Raw genomic sequence first — 11,240 nt, forward strand, 5'->3', positions numbered from 1 at the left:
ACTGATATCAGGGGGGCGGGACAAAGGAAGGATATAGGTGGAGACAGGAAGATAGAGGGAGAACTGGGAAGGGGGAGGGGAAGAGAGGGACAGAGGAACTATCTAAAGTTGGAGAGGTCAATGTTCATACCGCTGGGCTGCAAACTGCCCAAGCGAAATATGAGGTGCTGTTCCTCCAATTTCCAGTGGGCATCACTATGGCACTGGAGGAGGCCCATGACAGAAAGGTCAGACTGGGAGTGGGAGGGGGGGTTGAAGTGCTCAGCCACCGGGAGATCAGGTTGGTTAAGCAGACTGAGCGAAGGTGTTGAGAGAAACGATCGCTGAGCCTGCGTTTGGTTTTGCCGATGTAAAGAAGTTGACATCTAGAGCAGCGGATACAATAGATGAGGTTGGATCCAAAGGTAGCGATTGGTGTTGAGAATAGTTCTTAGATACCAGTTGACCTCTTGTGCCATATAGATAAGACGAGGCACTGAATTTCAGCAGCTGATTCAATGTTGTAGACAAATTATGGCTGAGATCATCACCCAAGCCTAGAGTAAGAGCCAAATTCCAGATGCTCCCCCAGAACAGTGGCACAGTGACGCAACGGTAGAGGTGCTGCCTTACAGCGATTTCAGCGCTGGAGACCCGGGTTCGATCCCGGCTACAGGTATTGTCTGAATGAGTTTGTACGTTCTCCCCGTGACCTCGTGGGTTTTCTCCGAGATCTTTGGTTTCCTCCCACTCTCCAAAGATTTACAGGTATGTAGGTAAATTGGCTTGGTGAATGTAAAAAAAACTGTCCTGTGTGTGTGTAGGATAGTGCTAATATGCAGGGATCACTGGTCGGCGTGGACTCGGTGGGTCAAAGGGCCTGTTTCCATGCTGTATCTCTAAACTAAACTAAACTATAATAAACGGATATGCTAAAAAATACACATTCATGGATGGGCCCTCAGAGTTGTTCACTGAATAGGTGGAGAAAAACAAAAATGTAAGATCACATAGTTGGAAATCTCCGGAAGACATTCACATGGCAATTGATCCCTTTGAGAAACTACCACCAGGTTCCGACCAACCGTGGATAACCTGGCGCAGTCTCAACAGACTGCGGACAGGCATGGGGAGGAGCAAATCGAACATGCTGGTGGGGATATATTGAAGATGCGGCAGACTGCGAGTGCAGACAGGGCCTCCAGACTATGGAACATCTCCTGAGCTGTGACATGCTGCATGACACATGCACTGTAAAGGATCTTGCAGAGGCCAACAACGTGGCACTAAAATTTGCTCGCTATTGGCAAACAGTTGTGTGATGAATGAATAAGTTTGAATGAATGAATGTTTATTGGCCAAGTAAGCGTATATAAAGAATGTGCCTTGGTGCTCCACTCACAAATGACAACACAAACATACAGTTAACAATTAAGAATAAACCATAAACACATCAAAACAATAAGGATACACCATTACGGTCTAAACATGTGGGTGAAAATAAACCAGAGCAAAAAAGAGACTACAGACTTTGGTTACTGAGTAGAACTATCACTCGTGGAAAAAAGCTGGTATTATGTCTGGCTGTGGCTGCTTTCACAGTCCGGAGTCGCTTTCCAGAGGGAAGTGCTTCGAAGTGTTTGTGGCCAGGGTGAGAGGGGTCAGGGATGATCTTGCCCGCTCGCTTCCTGGCCCTTGCAGTGTACATGACATGAATAAATAAATAAAACATAGTTGGTGGCCATGATAAACTAAAACACAATATAACCAAAATAAACTTTGTCAATTCCAAGGCTGGAGGTACGGACAGACCATGGGACTTCTTGGAAAGTTGTAGGATACTGATAGAATTCCTTACCGATGCAGTTACCCAAAGATCACGAGATCTCAAACAAAATGAAAAGCTACCATTATTGCCATGCCAATCACTCAATCATTGTACAACCATTCAAAAATTTGTGATAGTGTGTAGAATCCTTCTGTACTTCAGCAAGGAAAGCGGTCAAGCAATGTTTCATACTGAGGTTGAATATCACTGCAACACTTACTTCTTGAGAACGATTCTGAACAATACGTTCTGGCTCATAAAGACACGAAGGACTGCAGATGATGGAATCCTGATTAGAAAGCAATGTGCTGGAGGAACTCAGCAGGTCAGGCAGTATCTGCAGAGAGAAATGGGCAAGGTCCATAATAAGCTTGGGGGAGGACCATTCAGTCGTCGAATAACAGTCGTCGAAAAGAAGCTGTTCCTGAATCTGGTGGTAAATGCTGTCAGACTTTTGTATCCACTGCCTCACAGGAGAAGGGGAAGAGGGAATAACCAGGGTGAAAAAGGTCCTTGATTATGTTGACTGTTTTCCCCAGGCAGTGTGAAATGTACATAGATTTGATAGTAGAGAGTCTGGTCTGTTTGATAGACTGGTCTACATTCACAATCCTCTGCGATTTCTTGCAGTATTGGGGTGAGCTGTTGCCAAATCTAGCTGTCATGTTTTCCACTCTGCAACTGTAGAAGTTAGTAAGAATGTGACCTTCTCCATTACAACACTGATGCTAATTGGACATGTTCTCCACCTTTCTTAATAAACCTAAAACTAAATCCAAGCCAGTTAATAGCTCTTCAGTATTACTGACATTGAGGGAGAGGTTGTGCTCTTGACACCATGTTTCTGAGATTTCTCTCTCATTCCTGAACTCCACCTTGTCATTGTTCAAGATCCAGCACTCTGCAGTGCTGTCACCTGAAAACTTGTAGATGGGATTAGAGCTGAATTTCGTTGCACAGTCGTGACAGTATAGGAAGTATATGAGAGCACATCCTTGCAGGACACCGGTGTGAATCTCTTTGGCACCCTTTCCAGCTTAGTCACATTCTTCCTATCGCACGGTGACCAGAACTGCACACAATATTCCAAATGGGGTCTCACCATTGTCTTGTAAAGCTGCAATATGATGTCTCAACTCTGTTACATGACGGAGACACAAGCGACTGCTGATGCTGAAATCTTGTGCAAAAATCAAAGTGCCGGAAAAACTCAACAGGTCAGGCAGAATCTGTGGAAGGAAATGTACAAAATTTACATCAGAACCCTTCTACGAACTGTAGTCCCAAATGTAAAGATTGCCTGAACATTTCCCTTCACAGATTTCTCTTCACAGATGCTTCCTGACCTGCCGAGTTGCTCCACCACTTTGTTTTTTGTTTTTGTACACAAGACTGACTGATGAAGCAAGTCGCCATTATTATCTTCATGGCCATCGCCATTGAATTGTGCGATCAACACCGGATTCTGGATGTATATTGTCCATCACCTTATTAATTTTTCTGGTACTAACATATTTACTATTGAAAATGTTTCCTTGAGCTCCTCATTTTTGTTATTCTCCAATATTTCCAGGAGAGTTTCCATGTGTTTATCTGTGGGGATAAACACAAAACATTTATTTAACTTCTCCTTATTCCCTAATAATTTCTCCTGCCTAAGATAGCAAGGAACCCTTATTAACTTTATCCTTTTTAAGAATACCTTTAGATATTCATGTTACATTTTGAAGCTTTAACAAAATAATGCTAGCCTATACTTTTTCCTTCTAAGGTTCTAAGCCATTGGCATCACACTTTAAACAAAGACAATTCAATTCTTGTTATAGAAATGGCACATTTGCTTCCCTTCAATTTTAAATTGGGCTTTCACAAACACTTCTTCCAAAAAGAGGTGATTTACTTCTCTGTGCTCAAAGCAATCAGCACAATCCAAGTTCCATTCCTTGCAGGATTTGATCCATTGTGGTCTAGGAACCCTTGAGCAAAGACTTAAGGCTACATGTGTATGAGTGGATGCATCTTTGAATGTTAATGCTCTGATATTGCTGACCATTCTTGTCCACATTCAATTGTGCGAGAGCGTGAGAGAGATCAACTTTTGTGACATTTTTTATCCTGATTCTATGTGGATAGTGGATATCATTCACCACAAACAACTTTGCACATTCACTCTTGATAAGTGCCACTTTGGTCAATTTTCACAAGATCACTATTTTAAACTGGCCTATCCAGATCCCTCTCAAATTGACTATTGAGATCATGTGGGACTGGGCTGTCCTCACAATAAATAGACTATGCCAGGGTATAACTCTTGGCATACTTTTCCAAGAATTGTTAAGGAATGAATTTGTAGCATCAGTGCTGAAACGCATATGTCTAATTTAGCTCAAGTTGTCAGAGTTAGTCCCTCATAATTGAAGATAGCCTATTTTCACAGTTTGCAATAATGAGGGGTAGCTGTGCTCACTGTACATTGCACTTCACTATGCATTCCATTTGCCCCAATATCTACAAACTCTCAGCAGCATATGCTTCCAGTTTAGCAGTGTTTTCCATTCATAGTTAAAGACCCTTAGCTCATTATTGAACAGTCGGTAACAATATCAGTTCACATGTCAATGTACTGGTTGTTAATCAACACCTTTACTTCAGAGTCTGTTTGCAGCCAATAACAGCTTGTGAAATAGATCCTATACAATTTCAGTTCCTCTTTGTCCGAATGAACTTCCAATCAATGAAGTCCCCCTCCTTGCTGTGGTTTAAAATTCCTGCTGTAATTGCCCCGGTTTCTTGTCTTCATGTTAGATATGCAAGTTATTAGATTTAACTTTCCTTTTTGGCAAATGAAACATTTTTTTAGTTCTAAACTGACAAAACTTGTGAGTGGTGATGATTGCACTGATTGAAATGATCTCACCTGAAAGCTTCAGACCCTGCTCCTTAGCCGTGGACTTCACTACAATTATCTGACTCTTGCCTGTAATTATATCATTGCAGCAGACAGAAGTGAAAGCCATTCCAATCAACTTGGCTGTCTTAGATAAATATTTACATCAGCTATCACATGCCAAAAGCTTTAGTCGATTTTTTTCATCCAACAATCTACAGGCATGCCCATCAAAAAAGACCTGATCTGTGAAGATATGAAGAAAAAATAGTAGTCTGCAACAATGAAGCCAAAACTATCTGGAGTAAAAGATAAACAAAAGTCCAAAGTGTAAAATTATGTAAGTTGAACTCAACTGCAACAGACACACGCACAACTGATGTTGCAAATTCACCCCGGGAATGGTATGCTGCAAAATAACTCCATCCCTGTTCCAGATGGATTCTTGAGTGGAAATGAAGCAGCCATGCAAAATTATGGAATGGCCTGAAAATTGGACTATCGCTTATTTAAGTACATTTTTGTCATGCCTGGATGTCAATGTCCTGCCATTGTGAATGTGCTCAACAAAAATACATTGAAATATAGAGAAAGTCTTAATGATTTGAAGGTAAGTTTGGAAAGGGACACTCTGGGTTCAAGCGTGCCTCTTCGGTGATAAGGTTTTGAACTATGTCATTTGGGTAAAAGAGTTGAGGATCAAAGATACTGCACGAGAGAAACAGAAAGCCTGTGATTGACATCATTGGGGACCGCTTCATACACTGCAAGTCTTCAAAGCTGCCAACAATCATCAAATTACCAGGACTGAGATTTCATGCACACAATGTGAGAGACACATGAAAAAAAAACTAAATATACAAAGTGCTCTTCATATTTATTCATAGACACATAGCAAAAAATTACATATTTCTGAACCCGACTGAAGTGAGTGAAACTTGACAGGTCTGATCCAGACACACTAAATCAATGTAACCATAAGTAAATAATTGTCAGTATTGATATACGCATTTTCTTATTCGGCAGAAATCGCACTTTGACAGCTCCTGCACAAATGCATTAAGTCAAATTTGTTCTTCCACTTTTTCCCTCTCCATTCCACATAATCTCAAGGCCTGATTGTTTACCTGTTTTGTTATGCATTTAGAGAGGGAGGAGGACGGTGTGGTCTGCGATTACTCTTAACGTTAGTATCTGATTAGTTACAGAACATATCAAATATGGCCTTCATTGTGTTGCCATAGACTCACTGCTGGAACCAGAGTGTTGGCTGAAGGTTGGACTATTGGCAGTCTACCATATTTGTACTAGCAATAGATAGATAAACTGATGACTTTAACCATTTGTGATCCTCAAGCAATAAAATCACATTCAGTGGGTAGAAATGTTCCCCAAAATGTGACTGAATATATGAAATATGAAGGTATGTTAAATATATTGTTTATGTTACACACAAACATTATGTCTTATTTAATAAGGGGAGAATTAAAAATAGAGGATGTTGTCAAATGAAACATGATCCTGCATTGAAAAGAATCAATACCACAATTTATAGACAATAGACGATAGACAATAGGTGCAGGAGTAGGCCATTCGGCCCTTCGAGCCAGCACCATCATTCAATGTGATCATGGCTAATAATTCACAATCAGTACCCCGTTCCTACCTTCTCCCCATGACCCCTTTCCCAACTTACCTCATTAAGGGCTCTATCTAACTCTCTCTTGAAAGCATCCAGAGAATTGGCCTCCACTGCCTACTGAGGCAGAGAATTCCACAGATTTACAACTCTGAGTGAAACCTGATCTGAGTGAAACATCAGGGATGGAGTTATTTGGACAAATAATAATGATGTAGAGTATGGAGTATGTTGATACATATTTCAAGTAATACCATCATATAATCACTTATCAAATGATAAGTTTTAATCAACAATTTGAGAGGGAGAAGGGAAAATCGGATGTGTCAGTATTGCAGTTGAGGAAGGGGGACTATGGAGGCATGAGAGAGGAGCTGGCCAGAGTTGACTGGAAAGAGACCCTAGCAGGGAAGACGGTGGAACAACAATGGCAGGTATTTCTGGGAATAATAAAGAAGGTCCAGGATCAGTTCATTCCAAAGAGGAAGAAAGATTCTAAGGGGAGTAAGCAGCAACCGTGGCTGACAAGGGAAGTCAAGGACAGTATAAAAATAAAAGAGAATTATAACATAGCAAAGATGAGCGGAAAGCCAGAGAATTAGGATGCTTTTAAAGAGCAACAGAAGATAACTGAAAAGGCAATAAGGGGAGAAAAGATGAGGTACAAAGGTAAGCTAGCCAAGAATATAAAAGAGGATAGTAAAAGATTCTTTAGGTATGTGAAGAGGAAAAAAATGGTTAAGACAAATGTGAGTCCACTGAAGACAGAAGCAGGTGAATTTATTATGCGGAACAAGGAAATGGCAGACGAGTTGAACAGGTACTTTAGATCTGTCTTCACTAAGGAAGACACCAACAATCTCCCAGGTGTACTAGTGGACAGAGATCCTAGGGTGATGGAGGAACTGAAGGAAATTCACATTAGGCAGGAAATGGTGTTGGGTAGAATGATGGGACTGAAGGGTGATAAATCTCCAGGGCCTGATGGTCTGTATCCCAGGGTACTTAAGGAAGTGGCTCTAGAAATTGTGGACGCATTGGTGATCATTTTACAATGTTCTATAGATTCAGGATCAGTTCCTGTGGATTGGCGGGTAGCTAATGTTACCCCACTTTTTAAGAAAGGAGGGAGAGAGAAAACGGGAAATAATAGACCAGTTAGCCTGACATCAGTGGTGGGGAAGATGCTGGAGTCAATTATAAAAGAAGAAATTGCGGGACATTTAGATAGCAGTAACAGGATCGTTCCGAGTCAGCATGGATTTACAAAGGGGAAATCATGCTTGACTAATCTTCTGGAATTTTTTGAGGATGTAACTAGGAAAATAGACAAGGGAGAGCCAGTGAATGTAGTGTACCTGGACTTTCAGAAAGCCTTTGATAACGTCCCACATAGCAGATTAGCAATATTAGAGCAAATGGTATTGGGGGTAGGGTGCTGACATGGATAGAAAATTGGTTGGCGGACAGGAAACCAAGAGTAGTTTCAGAATGGCAGGCAGTTACAAGTGGTGTACCGCAAGGCTCGGTGCTGGAACCGCAGCTATTTACAATATACATTAATGATTTAGATAAAGGGATTAAAAGTAACATGAGCAAATTTGCGGATGACACAAAGCTGGGTGGCAGTGTGAACTGTGAGGAGGATGCTACGAGGATGCAGGGTGACTTGGACAGGTTGTGTGAGTGGGCAGATGCATGGCAGATGCAGTTTAACATGGATAAATGTGAGGTTATCCACTTTGGTGGTAAGAATAGGAAGGCAGATTATTATCTGAATGGTGTCAAATTAGGAAAGGGGAAGTACAAAGAGATCTGGGTGTCATTGTTCATCAGTCACTTAAAGTTAGCATGCACGTACAGCAGGCAGTGAAGAAAGCTAATGGCATGTTGGCCTTTATGACAAGAGGAGTTGAACATAGGAGCAAAGAGGTCCTTCTGCAGTTGTACAGGGCCCTGGTGAGACCGCACCTGGAGTACTGTGTGCAGTTTTGATCTCCAAATTTGAGGAAGGACATTCTTGCTATTGAGGGCGTGCAGCGAAGGTTCACTAGGTTAATTCCCGAAATGGATGGACTGTCATATGTTGAAAGACAGGAGCGACTAGGCTTGTATACGCTGGAATTTAGAAGGATGAGAGGGGATCTTATTGAAACATATAAGATTATTAAGGGATTGGACACGTTAGAGGCAGGAAACATGTTCCCAATGTTGAGGGAGTCCAGAACCAGGGGCCACAGTTTAAGAATAAGGGGTAGGCCATTTAGAACAAAGATGAGGAAAAACTTTTTCAGTCAGAGAGTTGTAAATCTGTGGAATTCTCCGTGGAGGCCAATTCTCTGGATGCTTTCAAGAGAGAGCTAGATAGAGCTCTTAAAAATAGCAGAGTCAGAGGGTATGGGGAGAAGGCAGGAACAGGGTACTGATTGTGAATGATCAGCCATGATCACATTGAATGGCGGTGCATGCTCAAAGGGCCGAATGGCCTACTCCTGCACCTATCGTCTATTGTCTATCAGTGCAAATAACTTTCAGAATTCTCCATAAGGCTGTAACAAAATTATTTTGCAGATACTTACAGTGCATGTGGAATAGCTGCCTCAAACAGATAATGCTATTAATATCTTGAACAACAACCTTTTCTTAAGATCCTCAAAAAGATTCAACGTTTTTAAGGACAAAGTAAAAGGGCATAACTATGCTGTGATATCTCATTAAGATATAATGATCAAATTGAATTTCATATTCTGAAGGTTTACATAGAATCACTCTAAATGTATTCGAGTCCCAAGTCTCTTCTTTCATTTCTACAGACTTCAGCAGGATGTTGGCAGTTTGCCAGTAAAACCACACATTAGGAAAGGCACCGTTTTTATATCTGATTGTATAAAATGACTTCAGAAGAAGTGCAGAGCAGGCAAATTTGTGGCTTCCCTATAAATTACTCTAACACTGTGTCCAATTGTATATATAATTTCAGATTTTCAATTTAAACATTGCTGTGTCAGCTTTGCCTATTCTGATATAGCAAACACATTTAAGTTAAAATGGAGAGGGATGGCATATCATTACTTTGAAGATAATATTATCAAATATGTTTTCTGTAGGGTGTGCCTCCTCTCTCACCATTGTGATTTTTAATTGTGCTGTATCTTTTTATTCACTTCAGTTTTGTTACCCATATACTCACAGTATTTTTGTCTATTTAACAGGGTCCACAATTTCAAGTTATTGAAATGTCACATTATGTACAGAAAAACAATCAAATTTATATCAACAAAACTGTTTAAATGATATTGTTTTCAGGGAGATAACTTTAATTTTCCTTCCATAATTTCTTTAAACTGTCTTTTTATACGCAAACTTGTTTTCCTGTCAAATGCTCTTACAAATTCTTACATTATTAAAACCTTGGAGGAACATTTCAAAATTCAGATTTCTTTCTTTCATACTTCAACATATCTTTTACCTATGTATCTATTTCCAACAAGCCGGAAACTCAATTGAACAGGTTAAACAAGTAGATTAAAAATGTGATACCTCAATTCCTCCTGAATCGGTTTGTATGGTGAAAACCATATTTTTAAGTGTACAGTTTTATCCACTCCAAAGTTTTCACTGATCTCCATATGCAAGTAAATTTCCAAATTCCCCACTATTATCTAACCCGACAGATAATGTATTCCAACAGCCAAGCTGCATAATATTCAGCTGCCCATAGAAATTCATCACCACATTATATTGGTTTCTTGGTTTGCAAGCTGTGATCCTGACCAATGAGTTTCCAACAGAGTCAATCTCAGTGAAGACTGATGTAAAGATAGCCTACATCATTGCCCAACACATTTCTCAGTCTTTCTCACCAGAACATTGAATTTCACTTCCAATACATTTCCCAGAAGTGTAGAACTAATATTTTTAATTAATAGGAAACCATTTAACTTACAACAGCTCCAGTCACTTGATCCCAATAGTCAAGCCAAATACACAGAAGATGCTTGCTTTTAGGCCCACTCCAAAGTCAAACTATCAATGAATGAGTGAATTGTTGACTCATTCATTGAAGCATACACAAGGTTTGGTTAGGTTCAAAATCTGCAGGAAAGGAGTCCTCTATCAACATGCCCTTGTAACACCACAATGTCTTCCAATAATAAAGGTTTGCAGAAAACCCCTGAAAAATGTGGACCACGTCCTACCTTTCAGGGGCGACATTTCGATCAATACAGATATCAAGGCTCAAGAGGGTCAAGAATGTTTAAATATCATTCAATGTACCAGCACAAGCCTTGGTTAATTGAAGAAAAGGACATATGAAGATAGAACATAAGAGCCGTACAGCCCACAAGGTTTGTGCCGAACATGATGCCTAGCTGGAATGATCTCATCTGCCTGCACATGACCCATATTCCTCTATTCCCTCACTTCCATCTGCCTATCTAAAAACCTCTTAAATGCCGCTATTGTACATGCCTCCACCACCACCCCTGGCATTGCGTACGGGCCCCCAACACCCATTGTGCGGAAAACCTGCCCAGCACACCTCCATTAAACTTTTCCACTTCTCACCATATAGCTATGCCCTTTAGTGATGGACATTTCCACCCTGGGAAAAATATTCTGACCGTCTACCCCTCTATGCCTCACATAATTTTATACACAAGATAAAGATTTCAGGCCTGCTCCAAAAGGGCTGGTGCATCAGGCTCTAATGATCCCTGCCCTTGTTTATGCTTCAGGATCTGGACTACCAACAGCAGACATTCAGCATACTTGAAAGACATCATCATTGGTGCCTCGGCAAAACTTTGCTGCCTCGAAAAAGGGTGACACGGTGGCGCAGCGGTAGAGTTGCTTGCTTACAGCGCATACTGCGCCAGAGACCCGGGATCGATCCCGACTACGGG

Source organism: Rhinoraja longicauda, chromosome 3 (assembly GCF_053455715.1).
Source record: "Rhinoraja longicauda isolate Sanriku21f chromosome 3, sRhiLon1.1, whole genome shotgun sequence".
In the NCBI taxonomy this organism is placed as follows: domain Eukaryota; kingdom Metazoa; phylum Chordata; class Chondrichthyes; order Rajiformes; family Arhynchobatidae; genus Rhinoraja; species Rhinoraja longicauda.